At 37.3% G+C, this 7001-nt stretch overlaps 1 protein-coding gene across 8 annotated transcripts in view; it reads left to right on the top strand.

Annotated features, from left to right (window-relative positions):
* LOC129754674 (high affinity cGMP-specific 3',5'-cyclic phosphodiesterase 9A) overlaps positions 1–7001 on the top strand; it is a 711945-nt gene that overhangs the window by 82308 nt on the left and 622636 nt on the right. For all 8 annotated transcript variants that reach the window (XM_055750864.1, XM_055750866.1, XM_055750865.1 and 5 more), the window contains exon 2: positions 5390–6816. The gene's annotated coding sequence lies outside the window, so the exon portion shown is untranslated. The remainder of the gene's footprint in view (positions 1–5389; positions 6817–7001) is intronic.

The following is a 7001-nucleotide window of genomic DNA, read 5'->3' as shown; positions in this document are numbered from 1 at the left end:
TCCTAAAGACTCGTCACGTTGTTACCGAAACAACTTACCGCTATCCACTGGTCGTTTTTGAAAGATTTCATTCCCCTTCCAAAAACAATAGAAAAGTGATCATGACCACTAAATCGGGCATCGTATTTCCAAACAGGTTCCACGAGTTTACGAAATTCGTGAGTCAGAGTCGTCATCTCCCGGAACCACGTAAAGGAGAAACTACCATCAGAACATTTTTTTCAATTAGTTCATCAACCAAATAGTATATTCTCTTCTCGAATCGAATTTCAAGGCACGGCGAGCTACCTCGTCACCTCCGTTTGTTACTTTGGCAAGATTCATAACACATTCCACGTTTATTCCCTAAGCCTGAAGCTTTTGACTCTCAGCTCGAACCTAGTTAAACAAGGCTTACCAGATAGTTTCAGAAAAAACGGGACATCGTCGAAAAAAGCGGGACCTTTTGGAAACTCTTCAAAACCTAATTTTTATGACCATTCAATACATATGTATAAGTTAGTTAAAATAGTTCATAGAAAGTAATAAAATGTCGATAAATGAAATTTGTTTTGAAAATTGAATTTACAAGAAAACTTCCATGCCATCTTTTAAACTGCGAACACACAAGTTGAAAATGTTGTGCACGGTTAATTTTTGTCTCGATTTCCAGCAAAAAAAAATTGCTGGAAACGTAAAGCAATCCATTTTTTAGCTGGAAACCAGCAAACTTTCTTTGTCTTGATGATTTTTCCAGCACTTGATCTGAATTGCTGAAAAACCAGCAATCGATCTGACTAACTCGATTTTTTTTTGTTTTTGCTAGTAATTTTTCGTTTCACGCGAAAAGTGTCTGCTTGTCGTTTGTCGGCGGTGATGGCGTTGCAATTTCTGCCATATTCCATCAATGAAGCAAGGTAAATTTCAAGAGCAGAATAGTTCAGTTTTTCGTAAAAGAAACTATGAGTTATTAATTTCATTTCAGATGGAGAACGATGATCAAGACTTGGCTAGATATTAATTTATTTTGATGTAAAATTTAAGTAGGTAAATGTTACTTTGTAAAAATGAACAAACTATTTTCTATTTATAAATAGGTATGACTGCGAGCCATGGGGGTTGAATATTGAAATTTAAATTGCAAATTTAGTTAGAATCCAAAGATTTTTTTCCTTAACTTTACACTCAAAGGATTTTTTAAGGATTCCGGAGAATCATCTGGAGCCACCCTCTTTTGGAAGCAACTTAAAGAATATTTTCTTTTAAAGAAAAATATTTACCTCGCTAGAAAGTGCTCTAAGAACGCTTGACTAAACCAGATTGTTTAGGTGATGCTAAGAAAAGTTCACCAGATTGCCCGGTTTTATCAGGACTTGCTCTGATATTTGGCACATAATTAAGAAAAAGTTCGGTCCGGCCCGGTTGCCCGGATTTCGTATAAAAAAGCCTGGATTTTGCCCAGATTTATTCACTTTATTTCGGAAATTGAACAAAAAACTTAGATTGAGTTATTATAAATTTTTATTTTTGCGATCTATATGAGCAAGTTTTATCTGAATAATCATGAATCGATTTTTGGGAAACCTAAAGTACGACTAAAATCTGCTGATGTGTTTTGAAGAAAAAAAAATTATTTTCCAGTGTGTTATTTTGGTTGATTATTGAATAATCCCGAGATTTTGATCAAATATGCATGATAATGTCCAGATTTTAGGTTGAAAATTTTGAAATCCATTGCTCGGATTTTACAAGGTTTTTATATAAAAATGCCCGGATTAGCTCGTTTCGGATAAGTCTGGAAAATATTCTAGCAACCTTAAATGCTAAGAACTAAACGAGTTATTTAATCTTGTCTTTAGTTAACTTTGAAAAATGCTGATTATTTTGAAAAAGGATAACACAAAAAACATTATATTTGAATGATTTTCTGTGTTGAACCAATGAGTTTATATTGAGGCTATATTTAGGTTTTTCCAGTGTTAGTCAGTAAAACATCATAAAAGTGTTATTTAATTTTTCAACTTTATCGGTGAATGTCATTTTCCTCGAGGAAAAACATTTCTAGTTTTGTAAATATCTTCATAGTAGTTTAGTTCATATATCAGTCGTCTTAAAACGTGTTAGGTTCAAATCTTCTGATCTCATTCGAAAGATAATGAGCAATAGCTATTTTGGAGGTATTTTGTCCAGAAATAATGTTTTAGTTTTGTACCTTAAACTTAACCTAACGTTACAACATTTTCAAAAAATCGCACTTAATATTCAAAGCCGATCATCTCGGGATAGGGTGGACCAAATTTCAAAATTTGAGTTGCATTAGAATCCTTTTTCTTTACTTCTCAAAACACAATAAAAAAATTTTGTGCAAAAATTTTAGAATGTACTTTTAATTAATAAAATAGACACTTAAGTTATCGTTCAGAAGTTTGGGATCACCCCTTAGCATAGTTTATCGGCCAAAAGTTTGGGATCATTCTTTTAAAAAAATGCAAATTTATCTCATTCATATCTTTCTCATCTATCATCGTATTGCAGATCTGAAGGGTTCATTTGGAAACTTAGGAATTGTTGTTTTATTTTTCATAAATTCATTCAAAAAATATATTTTAAAGTGATATGGAATAAAATTTCGCTTAGTAGGGTTTTTGAGTTGTTACGAGGAATGTTTCTATGAATATTTGGTACATTTTTCACATAACTCTAGAGCTAATTGAGCAAATGGAAACAAATTTAATATGGGAGGGCATTTGGATACGATAAATGGCTATATGCTTATTCGAGAATCCTTTCTTCTTCAATTGATGATAAAGTTAGGGAAGAGGGGAGCTCTCATCAAATTGTTTAGCACAAACCAAGAACTTATCAAACAAATGGAATCAAATATGACATTGGTAATCATTTGGGGTCGAGTAATTGTTCTATGATTATTTAAAACACCATCTTTTTTATAATGAGTACATAGGAAATGGGAAAGGGGTCCAATACAATTTTCTTGGTATAGAAGAAATTAAGCAAAAAAAATCAAATTTGACATAGGGAGGTATTTGAGTACAAAACCCTTCTGTCTTGCAGTGTGGTGAGGAAGGGACAGAGGGGATTCCATAGAAATGTTAGTGTATTACTTGAAACTTATCAACCAATATAAACAAATTTAATATGAGAGTTTTTGAATACGAAAAAATGGGATCCCTACATCCTTCCAGCATTTACGGATGGGAATGGGAGAGGAAGACTTCCATACAAGTTTTTTGGTATAAACCGAGCTTTTATGATACCTACAAAAACAAAATTCAAATAATTTCTTAAATTTCATTTATTTTTGGAATGTGTTGCAACGCACACCGGGTCAGCAAGTCATAGATAAATAAAAAAAGATTATAAAAAAAATATGACAGGATTTGAAAATGATCGATGAGAGATTTTATAACAAGCGGTTTCACCCCCCTTTTGACAACTCGGAGCCTGATCTTTCTTCTAACGACTTTAGATCTAAGCAATTCTTGGAATGACTTAGAGTTTTACAGTCTTTCTATTTGGCGACTCAAGGCATGACCGCTACCCTAACTCTAAATTCGACTTTTCATCGTGGTCAAAGTCTCGAGGTTTGTCACTTCTGCTTGTCTTGTGTCGGTCAAGAACTGATTATTCAGGAGTCGTGGCTGTCATAAAACTGGTTGGACTTTACGTAACGGCTCAGATGACTCCCGATGAAGATGACACCCTACGCCACTCTTCCGACGTTTGAGCTATTCTAACTTATTTCCTAGGATCGTCACTGCAAACAAAGTGTATAGTTTTATCCCACTGCTTCGATATTCGGAAAACGACACTTCTCAGATACTATGTAAAATTGAACGCTTTTTCGCTTGAAGCCCTTCATCAAAGTCTTTACAGTGTCATCCGCTACCAATGTCTAAGTTTTTTTCTAATTTTATTTACATGTCCTTATCATTCTTGCTCTTCCGAAGTTCCCGCTTCATTATTGTCAACCAGGCGCAGCTACGGACAGTTTGGCGGGTTTATGTCCTTTGGGACAAAACAGACAAAATTGGCCTCATACCACTCCAGGAAACTTTTAGGAATATTGGCATGATGCCAAATCTGGCCAAAATAGCGGAGCTTCGTCATACTGCTACAAGAACGGCAGAAAGCGCTTCCCAAGGCACTCAGATTTGTAGATCTCGCCATTTACTGTGCCCTTTGTCACGAAAGGCTCACTCCTTAGTCCGCAGGAGCAGATGGCCTGCCAAACGAGATGTTTGGAGGCGAACTTCGAATTTTCTTCTTCTGAAATTGGTCGTCCACATCGAACTGGCTCTTGTCGGTGAAAAACTCCAACCTCGGAATTTGCTTTAAATCGGCTTTTATACACGTTTCGTCGTCAATCACACAGCAGTCATATTTTGAGAGCATCTTCTCGTAGAGCTTCCGTTCCCGAGTTTTAGCCGTCAATTATTGCCGCTTATCGCGGTTTGGGAAGTTATGTACCTTGTATGGAATTCTGGACGTAGCTCTGCCACATGCCAATCTTTTTAGCCAGATCACGGCCATTCACCTCCATATTTGTTGAATCGAAAACACGACTTCGAGTTTGACAGCATGTAAACAATACACATCAATGAGAAAGTGTGCAAAACTGGGTTGATTTTTACCCAATGGTAAAAAAGTTATGTCCTGTTGAATGTATCGCAATAATTTTGTGTCCGCCCCTTAAACCAAGGTTGGATCTTTTCAAACCCTGATAGGTTGTATTTTACAAAAGATTTACAAGTCTTATTGCAATCCCGAATTTTGATTTGAAATCTTTTTCGGGGAAAAAGTTCAAACTTCATTTTCCATCACTGTGATATCAAAGAAACTCTACAACTTCGACGGAATTGTTACGCAACTAATGGCTTCGACAAACGTAATGCGCAATAACAGACGTTCTCGGTCTTTAAACGCCATCAGTTTGAATGCCACAAAGAGTGTCGACAATTATCGTCAAATAAACGTTTGTGGACATTTTTTTTGCTTCATTTGCTAGAAATTCTGTCCAGTTTTCTTTGTCCGTCTTCAAGATGCTTGAATTGGCGTTTTCAGCTCGATGGCTAGTAAATGGGTTCAAAGCGTTTAAAAGTTGTTTCTTTAATCTTATTACACAGTGAAAATTGTTGACTTCTTTCAAACTGTTCTGCCACAATCGTCTCGGTAAAAAATCCACACACAAAATTCCCGCAACAATTACTTTCCAAAGAATGGAGCTCATTAACGAATCCGGGTGTCCCCGGTTGATCCTTCCCGAATAGCAGTAGTAACAGCACCACAACCATACTCTCTATCTTTTTCTCATCCCTATAGCCTCAACTAAGAATAAAAAACATGTTCAATATGGGCTTCCTTTTTTTTCTTGTTTATTTTTCCTTTCCAGAAAGTGACCCAGGAACGTCTCCAGCGGCCTCACAAAACGAACTAATGCACCAAATAAAGAAGCACCAGGCAGCGGAGGAAGACGTGTAAGCTAAAGAGAAGGAAGAAACCTACGTTCCTGTCACTCACTAATTCAGAAGCCAAAAAGCAGAAATAGGGAATTCAGTTGCCCCCCCCCCATTTTCAAACGGAAACGGAAGGGGTGTGCCAATGGGTGGTGGGTCACCTTGTGCTAGTGCGGCTCCATAAATGTGTGTTGTATTGTGGGATCCTTTGAAGTGCTTGTGCGGTGTATGAAGGAACCAGGAGGCGGGGTCACACCGATTCGCGGCTGCCGGCTGCCCTCTTCTTAAGTGAACGGAAACCAAGAAAGGATAATAAAGGCGCTGAGGGAGTGAAACCCAAGAAAAAAAGTCAAAGTCTCCTATCCTCCACCTTCTATTTTGATCGGGGCCAACCGAAGGAAGTGGCAAATTACAGGGCAGAAGTGAATTCCCGGATGGGTTTTGTGTCGGTCGGCCTGGCTCCCGGGGATGAGATTCTTTTGAAAACGGAAGCATATTAACGGATGCCGGAAAGTCGTCGCTGCCAAGAAGTAAAAATCTCCGGCATTCGCTTTTTCCTTCTTCTTTTTTCGTGTCGTCGTCGTTATTGCCGTCGACTTTTTTTTTCGTCGCCCTCGGTCTCAGCAAGCCAAGCCGTGTGGATAGTGTCAAAGTTGTGGGGAAAAATTACAGAGTGTCAGTGGCACGAGGAAAATTGAGGGAAAATAATGTTGATTTATAACAATTTCATCGCTATTGAGATCGCCGGTGCCAAAGGAAGAGAAACATAGAGATTTTGACCCGGCCATCATCCCATCATTCATCGTCAAGCACCCGGAGCAACGGTGGAGCAATCATGAGCCGGGAAAATCTTCCGCCATCCTGGGAAAAGCGGCGGCACATGGGCTAGATAATACACAAGTGACAAGCAGCAGCCAGTCAGTCAGTTAGTGACTCGTGCGTCCGTCTGAAGAAGTCTGAGCAAAAAAAAAAATAAAAAATACACAATATAAAAAGTAAATCAAGCAAAAGTTTGTCCGGCAACTTACCGAGACCGACAGGAGAAAAAAAAACTTGGGTTTGTAGCTCCGGAGAAGAAAATTTGTTCGGGAAAGAAAGTATCTTCCACTTTACTGTATATCTGGTACATCGTGTATCTGTGGGTGTTTAGCTGTGAATGTAATTTAATGTTAATGTGTTTGGTGAAAATTTGAAGATTTTGCACAAAAAAAAAGTTAGAAACGACTGTGTTAATTAGCACAAAGAAGAATTCGATAAGTTTTCAAAGCAGAAACTTGTTCAACAATCGCAAAGAAAATCGGGTCTGGGAGTGCTGAACGAAAAATTTCCATCGACTGGGAAACGAACTTCATCATTAGCTAAGGTGGGTCGTCTTTGTTATAGATAGTTTGTTTTAATATTAAATTTATTACGTTACGGAAATAATCTAAAACAGAGAGACGTTCGCTAAAAAAAACAGTTACAAAACTATCAAAATCTTTACTGGACTGACAAAAATTACAACAAATTTTAACAAAAATGATTCAAAAGACAAGAAAAAAATTGAAA

This window comes from Uranotaenia lowii, chromosome 3 (genome assembly GCF_029784155.1).
Source record: "Uranotaenia lowii strain MFRU-FL chromosome 3, ASM2978415v1, whole genome shotgun sequence".
In the NCBI taxonomy this organism is placed as follows: Eukaryota; Metazoa; Arthropoda; class Insecta; order Diptera; family Culicidae; genus Uranotaenia; species Uranotaenia lowii.
This window is presented reverse-complemented; position numbering and strand designations above follow the sequence as displayed.